Below are 12,159 nucleotides of genomic sequence, written 5' to 3' on the forward strand. Positions count from 1 at the left end.
CCACTCTCTCCAAGGAACTTGTTAACATGTAAATCTGCCCCAAATATTCTGGGATGGTTTTAACCTGAAGACCTGATAGTCTGGGGCGATGGTTAAAAACTCAGTCTCTCCAAAGCACGTGCTCCTTTATGATGACAATAAACATAATTAGATTTAATTGTGATGGAACACAACCATGTCATTGCTTAACAGTATTTTTTTTCCTAGTAAAATAACACCTATGCTACCTCACTAATTCATCCTTTTAACAACAAGAGCAGACGTTTTTCTACGAGGAATTGACACCCATTTCATGTTATTATTGGTTGTAGCAAATAATAAGACCAGCTTTAAACAAATCCTCAGTAATTATTTAATTTTCAAGCTTATTTTGGCACAAGCTCATGCTTCAGAGAAGTTACAGTGGAGTGCTCCCCAGTAAAAATATGCTGGTCCTGGGATGGCATATAGGTGGGAGACAGGTCTTCAGGATAATAGTGTGCTCTTGGGAATTGACGCTGGTTGTGTTCTGAGACCTCATAACTGGAATCTGATGTTCCAGAAGCTCCCTGTTGGCCTTGGCTTTTAAAGACTTTGTTTATGATGGATTTCATCACCTTCTCAACATGTCTACTTGCCACCTTTGCCCACAATTTGTAAGGGGCGCAACAAAGCCCCACAGGGATTCCCCACCATCACATATGGCCTCCTCCTTAAATGGGATTCTCTGCAGTTGTCTCTCTAAAAACTGGACCATGTATAAGATTGTCTGATGATAGCTATTTGCAGCCCAAAGTTTTTTAAAAAGACCTTTTATATTGGTATTAGGTTAAAAAAATAATTTGGGAGTTAAACATCAGATCTGTTTAACAAACTTGGAACCTTAAGTGTGTATGAATACATTTTATAGCAGTTAAATGGAGACATGAACAAACTAAGAAGTCAGGTAATTTTAGCAACTCCTAACCAATGGTATGAAATTAATACATGTATTCTGATAAAAGAGTGTCCCCATTACAGCTAATATAAAATTAAGCTTTTTCAATTAAATTGGTCCCTGTCTAATGGTAAATTAATCTTTAAATGATTGCAAGAGGAAGCCTGAATTCTCTTCTTTCAGCTGTCTGCAGCCATCATATAAATTATTCTGGGTGGATATGCTTTTTTTTTTCTTAAATTAATTCATTAATTAGTTAATTTATTTTTGGCTGCATTGGGTCTTGGTTGCTTGTGTGGGCTATCTCTAGCTGCGGCGAGCGGGGGCTACTGTTCGTTGTGTTGAGAGGGCTTCTCATTGCGGTGGCTTCTCTTGTTGTGGAGCACGGGCTCTAGGCACCTGGGCTTCAGTAGTTGTGGCACGTGGGCTCATTAGTTGTGGCTCACGGGCTCTAGAGCACAGGCTCAGTAGTTGTGGTGCACGGGCTTAGTTGCTCCGCGGCATGTGGGATCTTCCCGGACCAGGGCTTGAACCCGTTTGCCCTGCATTGGCAGGCAGATTCTTAAACACTGTGCCACCAGGGAAGTCCGGGTGGATATGTTAATTTAATTATACTTGAAAGTTTCCCACGGGGTTGAGGATCCACCTCCGTGGCCCAAGGTGCTTTTTGGGGCATATTTCATTTGGCTGTGTTCTTAGTGAATGTGGAGAAGGGCTGCTTGTGTGACATTAATCTACCCGGATACATTTCTGATTGCTCACTTTGAGACTATTCTTATCATTAATCTCTGAAATTATAAACCTGGAAGTCAAAAACAATGGAGAAAAATCATGCTCCCCATTCTCAAGCCCACGCTGTATCTCCTTGCAGCAGTTAGAAAAGAGATCATTGTCTTAGTTTTACGAATCTGCTCTTCCTCTCGGGAAAAGATGCCAGTGGAGATGTGCTGGGTGCCATGGGCTCTGCCTCTCCAGGTCCTCAGGCCTCAAGGACTAGGACTAGTTGGGTATAGGCACTGGCTCTCTGGCTGCTCTACTTTCTGGAAGAGGGTGATTAAGCAGCTGTCCTCCCAGTGCTTCAGGGAAGTCAAATGGACTAGAGGAGAGTTAACTGCCTCCACCGTGTCATCAAGAAGTTCCGGCAGTCTGTGGACCTGTCCCAAGGGGAAGATGAGGCTGCCATCTATCTTACAGACTGTCTCCTCTTCCCCTGGCAGTGAAGCTGTATCTGAGAGCTCCCACTGGCAATTAGTGAAAATCACTGATGAAGTGAGGTTGTGATTTGAAAGTCTGAGTTAGAGACATGTGAAATATAGTTTTAAAAATTCTACTAAATGGATTTCTTCATTGGATAAACTAAGCCCAAATGGGCTTTCTGTTGAAATCAAGATGCATTTGCCTTCTGTGAACTATTAAAATAAGAGCTAGATCCAGGACAGGAGGAGGAAATTGGGCATCTCATCCTTAGTTCTCTCCATGTGAAATTGCTCAGTCATTATTATAGTAATACTAGATGTTTCCAGAACTCTTTTCTCCCCCACATGTTATTTTATATTTCTGCCCAGATAGAAGAAATATAGCGAAGCTAAATTAGACTTTCAATTCTTCAGCAGTCTGAATTTTGTTGCAATTTTTGGTCAGGAGAAATTACTAGGTGATGAACTTTGATTTCCCTGAAAACTGCAGTTACTGTAATGCCAGAGATGATTGGACACCAAGCTGTTTGCTAGACCAAGCATAGGGGATTATGAAAACAGAGGGGGGCGTCCAAGCATTTGGAGGAGGTGATAGACTGAAAAATGATGATGGGATAAAGAAGAAACCCAGTGAATTGCCCCTCAGCATTCGGTCGGCACCATGACGTAATCCACTGATGTATGTCATCAGTAGCAATATGGCATCTCTGCTCAGGACTCACCAGTGACAGAGCTTCACGTGGCCTGGCCCTTGGCCCCTTTCTGTCCTCATTCACTGCCTTCTCCCTGGCACCCATCCTCTAGCCGCGCTTACCCATGTGCTCGTCCCTGAGCTGCCCAGTGGTGCGATGGCTCCTGCCTTCCTTCAGGAAGGGTTCTGCCCCACTACCTCCTGCTCTGGGGCAGCTCCATCTTTGGTCCACCCATCATCTCTCTCTGTCCCTCACCATACTTTGTTGTTCTTAGCACTGATCACCCACCATTACATCATATATCTATGTATTTATTGGTTTATTCTCTGTCCCCTGGCATGCAGCCATCCTCTGTGAGAATGGGGGCTTTGTCTGGCTCCCTATGCGTCTCTGGGGCTGGCAGAAATTTCTGGAAAACAGTAGATGCTCCAACATTTGTAAAATGAGTACTGTATTTGAAAGAATTAACATTGTCTTTTGTGGAAACTATAAAAATAAACCTTTGTATTTTCTTGGCTTAATAACATTAACATGGAGAAGATTCCAGTTCTTCGTCTGTAACTGGTTAACATCCTTTAAGAGTCATAGTTAATGTCAACTGTCATTTATTGAGCACTCTCTCCATGCCAGGCATCTGGACACTTCCTGTCTCAAATGATACCAAGTGTTGGCTTTGAAAGAAATCAATGACTCAATCTTTATCCCATTGCAACAAGCAGTTGTATGATTTTCCCACTGTCGGGCAGTGAACTCCTCTATCCTTAGTCAAGAGTGATGTCATCTCGGAGTAGGGCCCCTGTGCTGACTTTCATCCATTACAAGCTGTCCTCTGTTGGAAGTGTTTATTTTAAAATTTTGAACATACATAACTTTAGTATGTGGTTTGAAATACACATAGATGGTCCCCATGTGCGTTTCAGAGCATTTGAGGGTAGCCCCAGGACATGGACAGTCTGCTCAGTGTATATAGTAATGGAATGGACGTGGGCATTGTGACACCTGCCTTCTGTGTTTGGCTCTGAAATCCACTTGGAGTTTTTCATGGAAATACATAGCCTCGTAGGACACCGGCTCTCAGGTATGGAATGCTTTCCCCATCAGCCTGCTGTGAATGTCCAGGGAATAACCTGTGCTGGGGTCCTGGGGCTCTTTCAGCCTCCTCTTCTCAGCTGAAGCCCTCCCTTCTGCCTTAGGTCACGCTCTGTGTTCCTGTGGAGAAAAGAGCTGCTGTCCTCCAGCAGGGCACCTGGCACAGTGTTAGGAAGTCTCTTCCCCATGAGGTGTGGAGATCAGAAGTCCCCACTCTTATGCACACCTAGTCCTGCAAGTGGGTGGGATTATAAAAATGTTTTAAATACTCTCTTTCTTCCTCATCTCATTTTGTTTGTTTAAATGTGGGAGAGGCCAGAGGCTCTGTTTCCTGTACTGACAGCTCTGTTCCAGGGATTCACACATTCTCTGTACTGTCATTATTTGGGCACGTACCATGTGCAGAGCACGGTGCAAGATGATCAAGAAGACGTTTTCTCTGGAGGAAAACTTTGCAGTACTGGTTGAGTCGGGGCTTAGCGTTCCAGTGTCCCTTTGTGAAAATATCCAGGAAATCAGAGAACGGAACGAACCCTGTTGATTCCCCATGCTTGCCTTCCCAATCTTCGCTCCTCTTTCTTCTTTCCTCCCCCTTCCCTCTGGGAAGGGTATTTCATTACAGGGTTGCCTCTGTTTTCCCAGGCAGCTTGTCCCTGATGGATTTCAGACTGAACTTGCTCCTCTCCTTGAAGTTGGGGGCTGCAGTGCCGGGGCCTCCCGCTAGGACCTCGCGAGCGCGCCAGGTGGCAAGCTCAGCATGTGTTTTCTTGCACAGGAGGAGGCTAGCTGACACTCAAGAAAGCCCGTGGAAACTCTGTAAGCCTGAGATGCAGGATGTGTCCAGATACTTGTGCACGACTGGAAGGGAGTCCAGGCTAGCGCTCTGCTATCTCTGGCATGCGGTTTGCTGTCCGTCCTGTCGGCTTGGCCACCACGTGGATGTCTCAGTTTCTTCAGTCACGTGCACTCAGGAACCTGCTGGCACAGCCAGGCATTCTTACCCCGGGCCACTTGGTGCCTCTGATGTGCACACGTATCGATGAGAATGAGTCCTCAAGTGTAAGCACAGCTTGGTCTGCGTTGCAGATAGGTGGCCACTTCTGCTGTTTTTTAAAGGCCAATTATGCATGGAAATGTTTCCTGGCTTCCATGTTAAGTGCCACGGAACAGTGAACCGTACCCTCCAGGAAAAACTACCTGTGCTGCATCCAGAGATGTGTTCTTTTAAAAAAATATTTATTTATTTATTTATTTTCATTGGAGTATAGTTGCTTTACCATGTTGTGTTAGCCTCTACTGCACAGCAAAATGAATCAGCCATGCACATACATATATTCCGCCCCCCCTTCTGGATTACCCTCCCATTTAGGACACCACAGTGCATTAAGTAGAAAAACCTGTGCTATACAGTATGTGCCCATCAGTTTTTTTTCTCAGTTCTTAACAAAGAACCTTCAGATGCTTCTGCAGTATTGCCATTTTTATTTAAAAACTGACATCTTTAAGAAAATTTTTAGGGCTTCCCTGATGGTGCAGTTGTTAAGAATCCGCCTGCCAATGCAGGGGACAGAGGTTCGATCCCTGGTCCGGGAAGATCCCACATGCCATGGAGCAACTAAGCCCGTGTGCCACAACTACCGGGCCTGTGTGCCACAACTACTAAAGTGCGGGCACCTAGAGCCCGTGCTCTGCAATAAGAGAAGCCATGACAGTGAGAAGCCCGCACACTGCACCGAAGAGTAGCCCCTGCTCGCCGCAACTAGAGAAAGTGTGTGCACAGCAACGAAGACCCAACACAGCCAAAAATAAAAACAAATACATAAATTTATTTAAATTTTTTTTTAATTGAAGGATAGGTGATGTATAAGTTACAGGTGTACAATATACTGATTAAAAATTTTTAAAGGTTACACTTGACTTATAAAATATTGGCTTTATTCCCTGTCTTGTGTAATATTTTATACATAGTAGTTTGTACCTCTTCTAAGGGCAGAGAGTGAGTTTGCTCAGAATGCTCATGATTAGATGTTTGTCTGTTTTGGTTTCTGTGGTAGCTTTGATTGTTTTCAGTATTGTTCTTATGCCATGAAAACAGTGTACATACCTGAATTCCATCTTATGTTTGGGAATTACTGCAGAACAATCTAGAAATAGAACAAGTTACCTTTTCTGCAGGTAGATTCGAGAGCTTTTTAAGTTTCCCCTTTTGTAACAGTTTGGAAAATGTTCAGCCACATGTATCTGCAAACTTGATTTATTGCAGATTAGCCAACTAAGCTCTGTGTTTTTCTCATGTAGCACGCTGCATGTCCAGAGCCCGTTGGGTGACCTTTGAGACCCAGGCTCCTGTCTTCCTCCCTCAGCCATCCTTGGTGTGTGGCTTTTGTCTTCATGCCTGGCAGTTCAAGGGTGCAAGAAGGCTGCCCCCGCCCCACCTCCAGCTGAGAGCCTGTATTCCAGCAGGAAGAGGGGCAGGGCAGCCGGTTCTTCCTCCTCTTAAAGAGTTTCCCAAAGTTCCCCTCAATGCCTCCTGCTGGCCTCCCAGTGGCCTGGAACCATCCAGGGTCACCCTGATGGCAAGGGAGGGGGAGGTGGGCACGTGGCTGCCCCAGGACTGTTGAGTAGGGATGACTGAGTTGGGGGAAAGGAGAGAAGGGATATTGAGAGGGCGGTGCCAATGTCTGCGCCATGTTCCTGAACTCTTCCAATTACTGATGTAGCTTTTGGATGCTTTCTTTTGCCCACTTTGTATTCTATTTTTTAAAGAAAATTCAGCACATAGAAAAACACTCAAAGAAATGCCTGTCTATATTTATGTATATATACTTTATAATAGAGTATTTTATACACACACTCATACAGACACATATGTATATTTGAATTACCTTTAGAGTAACAGGTGACTGATCAGCAGTCTAGTTCTTTTATGTCAGCATCTTACATTTTAAAAAAATTATTTATTTATTTATTTAAGGTTGCATTGGGTCTTCGTTGCTGCACGCAGGCTTTCTCTAGTTGCAGCAAGCAGGGGCTACTCTTCCTTGCAGCATGTGGACTTCTCATTGCGGCGGCTTCTATTGTTGCAGAGCACGGGATCTAGGTGCAGGGTCTTCAGTAGCTGTGGCACGCAGGCTCAGTAGTTGTGGCTCATGGACTCTAGAGCGCAGGCTCAGTAGTTGTGGCACACGGGCTTAGTTGCTCCACAGCATGTGGGATCTTCCCGGACCAGGGCACGAACCCATGTCCCCGGCATTGGCAGGCGGACTCCCAACCACTGTGCCACCAGGGAAGCCCCAGACATGTTTTAATTGGAGAAAAGCTGTTTTAGAACGTTGGTAATTAATTTTTTTCCGTTATCTTTGTGTAACATCATTATAAGTATCAAGAAAGTCAGTGTAAGAGATTCTAGCTTCACACAGGGGTTATTAAATAAGTGTCTAGGTTTTTTGCATAAAGGCAAGGATAGCTAATTCTTTCACTGGGGAATTAATTTATTTTGACCTTTAATTAACAGTTTAGCTTCTGAAGATATCGATGAAAGATTCTTATGGAGTAAAGGCCCAGCTTAGAAGGGATGTGTTGGCAAGCACCAAAAAGGCAGGGAGAGACTCACAGGGGAGCAAGGGAACTTGAAACTAGATCCACCGATGTTTTCCTGTTTTGAAACAAATAGCGAGGACGGGGCCAGGCACAGACCACAACCTGAATTTGTGCAAGTAGGGTTGCCTGAGTTAACAAATATTTTAGTGTAAGTATGTCCCAAGTGTTGCTTCGGGTCTAGTTATACTAAGACGTTGTTTGTTATTTATCTGAAATACAAATTTAACTGGGTGTCCTGGGTTTTCTCTGGCACTCCATCCTCAGGGCACCTCTGTATGGCCACTGTGCTCCATCAACATGGATCAGCTCAGTGCAGTCCCCAGGGTTGGAAGGGTGGTGTCTGGACCAGTCGGGAGAAAATGAGTGTTCTGGGTAGAATAACAAGGCACACTTTGATTAAAAATGCACACGTATCTGGGGCTTCCCTGGTGGCGCAGTGGTTGAGAGTCCGCCTGCCAATGCAGGGGACACGGGTTCGTGCCCCGGTCCGGGAAGATCCCACATGCCGCAGAGCGGCTGGGCCCGTGAGCCATGGCCGCTGAGCCTGTGCGTCCGGAGCCTGTGCTCCGCAATGGGAGAGGCCACAACAGTGAGAGGCCCGCGTACAGCAAAAAAAAAAAAAAAAAAATGCACACATATCAAGAACTAGTGTGATTTTTAAAAATCTGTATTATTTTATTCTATTTTAACAAAACAAATACATATCTATGGCTTAATGAAACATACACACACACAGAAAAATGTTTGGCCAGTTATATACCAAAATATCAATATTATCAGTGGTTACTACCAAGTGATGAAATTTCAAAGCCTTTGGAAGGTTTGGTGCTTTGCCACATAGATCTGCACATGTGTCTTATGAACAGAAGTTTTCTTGTCATTGTGAAAGAGTATCGCTTCTGAGGCCTCATGGGGATGACAGCTGCCCCACCGTCACGATCGGTATGGGGTGACTTTACAAAGGGTGGAGTCTGAACTGTATGTTGCATTTAATAATGAATTATAATAACAAAACGAGCTGAGGATTAATCAAGACTTTATCAACTGGTGCTGAATTGACTGATTTGCATCTGGCTCTGTGTGGTCGGCCTGTTGCCAATGACTTATTCAAAAACAATTGCTTTGCAGTTTCTTCTTAATTGCATATGTTGTGCTATAGGGTGATACAGAAGATATTAAAATATGAGTAACAGATGGATGCTTGTTTGTGGAGCTTCACATCCCATATATTTTCTCTTTATAGTTTTCTAATTACTTATGTACCTATTCCTGTAAAATAAAACTTTTCTTTTTCAGGACAGCACTAATTTCAGCCTTTTTTGCCTCACTTTTACTACGCTTTCTTTCTTTTGGCCATGCTGCGCAGCACGTGGGAGCCTAGTTCCTAGACCAAGGGTCGAACCTGAGCCCGCTGCATTGAAAGCGTGGAGTCCCAACCACTGGACCACCAGGGAAGTCCCCCTACACTTTCTTATCTCTGTTTCTTCTTGTCACCTTCCTGTGGGACGGGGAGAGTATCTGTGCCCTGGAGTCTGTTTTTTGTTATTAGTGGGTGGAAGTTAATGATACATAACCAGGTTGAAACACTTTGAAGGTAATGGCGATATTCGCATATTGATGACAGTGGTTTTGTTATTTATCTGCAATGGCTGTAGTTTCCTTATCCTTAACGATAACAGAAAAATAAAATACTAAAGAATCGAAGTGTCCATTCCTGGACCGTGGGAAAAGAAGTCAGTCGTCAGACTTTGTGCTCCTACATAGATTATTTATAGAGCCTCCTGTATGTAAGGCATCGGCTGATATTCAGACATACAGGCGGTGTTTCTCTGATTTCAGATAGCTTGCAGTTTAATGGGGGGGAGAAGAAAACATATCCAGATAATTAGATCGATGAGGCTTTCTTCATATTGCATAGGCAGCAAGGTTTCTTTGTGCCATTTCTAGCAGTTTAATTCCTGTGATTCTGTAATGCATTCATTACCAAATACACCCATTATTTTTGTCTGTTCCTTTTGGCATTTGCTGACTTTTTTAAATATGGGAAAAATAACTCAGGTGGGGATAGAAAGCAAGTAAAGGAACGACAGTAAGCTATTTGATGTTTTCCCTAAAATCCTTGTTTTCAGGATGTTCCATAAAGGTCTTTGAAGTTTTAGTAGTAGTAATGCTTTGTTTTCCCGTTTCCTGGTGGTGGTGGAAGCAGTTGGGGGGCAGTCACCCCTTTTTTATGATCAGTGCTCCCACCTCCCTGGCTCCACCAGGTGGCACCACAAAATCACAAGCATCCTCACACCCTCGGGAGAGCACAGGACCTTTCTGTGCTTGTATTTACACCCACTGCTTTGCGTTTACTCATTGGGTTGTGGCATTATCATAATTGCAGCATGCGTACATTTTCATTACGTTCCTTTAGCTTGCAGTCACTGATATATCTGTTTGATAGAGTGACTTCTGTAATTGTTAATCATACACACAAAACAAATACACGAAATAAACACAGAAGGAAAACAAATGCGAACTATGGTAAACCCAACCCAGCTCCAACCATGCTAAACATCACCTTTTGTGTTATGGTTCTAGTTCAACTCCAGCCGTCCAGTCTTGAGTCATAATGGCCCCAGGCGTGATGTGTTTATTTGGCCAGAGTTGGTTATTATCGTACTTGGGTGGCATACCCATGGGAATTGAGCAGCTGCAGAGAATGCCTGTTGAAAATTTTGTGATCTGAGGCTCAGCTACTGTTTCACGGTGTTTTGCTCCCTGGTGCCGCACTGTGGGCTGGGAAATGGACCCTGTGGACACCTCATCTCCTTAATGGACCTGCCTCAGTGACAAAATGCCTTCCGTGTTAGAATCCACACAGGAGTCTGAGAGTATTGAAGAATAACTGCAACTCTGCCTTTGAAAACAATGTCATAACTTCCTGAAATTTGTTTTACAGTTTCTAAAATTTGTTTCTGAACTGAAAATATGACAGATTTTTGGTGTAATTTTCTCAAAAGAGCTGGATGGAGGGTGAATTGAAAGTCATTTTCCTTTCTGGTGGCATTGCCATATTTTAGACTCTTTGTGTTTATTTATGATAACGATGCTATCAAATGTATTGTCGTAACTGTGCTGTGATTCTAGAAACTCTCCTTCAAATATAGGTAACAAACGCATCTTTGAGTGTGGACTCAGAATTTGTACTCTGTGGGCAGTGATTGCACCCAATTTCAGGAAATGGTTTCTCAATTCTACATGAATAGATAAGATAATGCTTCGTATTAAGCATTTTAAGATTTGTAGGTTGACAGCAGGGAGCTTGGGTATACCTGAAACCTGTTTCTGAGCATTTACCATTTGACAGGTTCCAGAGGGAGAGGAAAGTACAGAAGCCAAGGCCAAGGCCAGGTACAGAGCACCTTACTGCACCTGTGCCCCAATCCCAGCTTAGTCTCTGTCTTCTGTCCCGCCCCCTCCATTTCCTCTCCTCCCACCCTTCACCCCCATGTGAAGCAAGGACACATTTGTTGTTGCATGAGGAACTCGATCCTCAAGCAGGCAAAGCTTCCTTCTTCACCCATTTCCCTGCAAACCTCTGCTTGAATCTTGACCCCTTCACTGTTGAGGAAGGGTCAGTCGGGGAAAAACATCAACCAGCCTGTATAAAAGAAGCAAATATGGGACCACAGAGGAGCACCCGTCAGGAGCTCCCCAGCTCCCGGGACTCTCCGGCTTAGGGGCTGACACCTAGATTCTCAGGCCGGCGTCCACTCAGGGAAGCTACTGGTGCTCACCTTGGTTCCAGAGATAGGGAGCCTGAGAGCCCCACCCAGAGCTGTCGGGCTGCCCAGCTCCCGAGCGGCCCCATCTGCCCTGTCTCTCCTCCCTCATGTCCTTACCTCTCTGACCCAGGGGAAAAGAAGCACTTTCCTAGAGTACAGTGAAGTGTCCTTTCCCTGGAACACACCTGTTTAAAATACCTTTGAACTTGAGCAGATTAGGAAGGGTGGCTGGGAGGAGCCAGGAGTGTCCCTGGCCAGCATCCTTCATCTTGGTCCAGCCTCTGTCCTGTCCCAAGTGAGGAGTCGGCCAAGGGATCCATGGCAGCTCATCGCACCTAAAAGGTGACCATGAATCTCCAGTGACAGCAGAATGTGATAAATGGTCCTCCCAGCTATCTTAGTTACACGAGGTTTTTATAATATCAAAAGAAAAATGTTTGTAGGCAATGGAAACATTAAGGATGCAGGAATAATTTTCAATTACTCAATAATATAATACTCAGCTGTTATCGTTCAGTTTTGAAAATATCATGGAAAAGCAGCAAGCATCAAAAACATGCAGGTGGGCTTCCCTGGTGGCGCAGCGGTTGAGAGTCTGCCTGCCGATGCAGGGGACACGGGTTCATGCCCCGGTCCGGGAAGATCCCACATGCCACATGCCGCGGAGCGGCTGGGCCCGTGAGCCATGGCCGCTGAGCCTGCGCGTCCGGAGCCTGTGTTCCGCAATGGAAGAGGCCACAATAGTGAGACGCCCGCGTACCACAAAAACAAAAAAACATGCAGGTCTGGGACTTCCCTGGTAGTCCAGTGGTTAGGAATCCATGCTCCCAGTGCAGGGCGCACGGGTTTGATCCCGCACGCTGCGGGGTGCAGGCAAAAAAAAAAAAAAAATGTGT

This window comes from Lipotes vexillifer, unplaced genomic scaffold, assembly GCF_000442215.2.
Source record: "Lipotes vexillifer unplaced genomic scaffold, Lipotes_vexillifer_v1.1 scaffold633, whole genome shotgun sequence".
Taxonomy (NCBI): domain Eukaryota; kingdom Metazoa; phylum Chordata; class Mammalia; order Artiodactyla; family Lipotidae; genus Lipotes; species Lipotes vexillifer.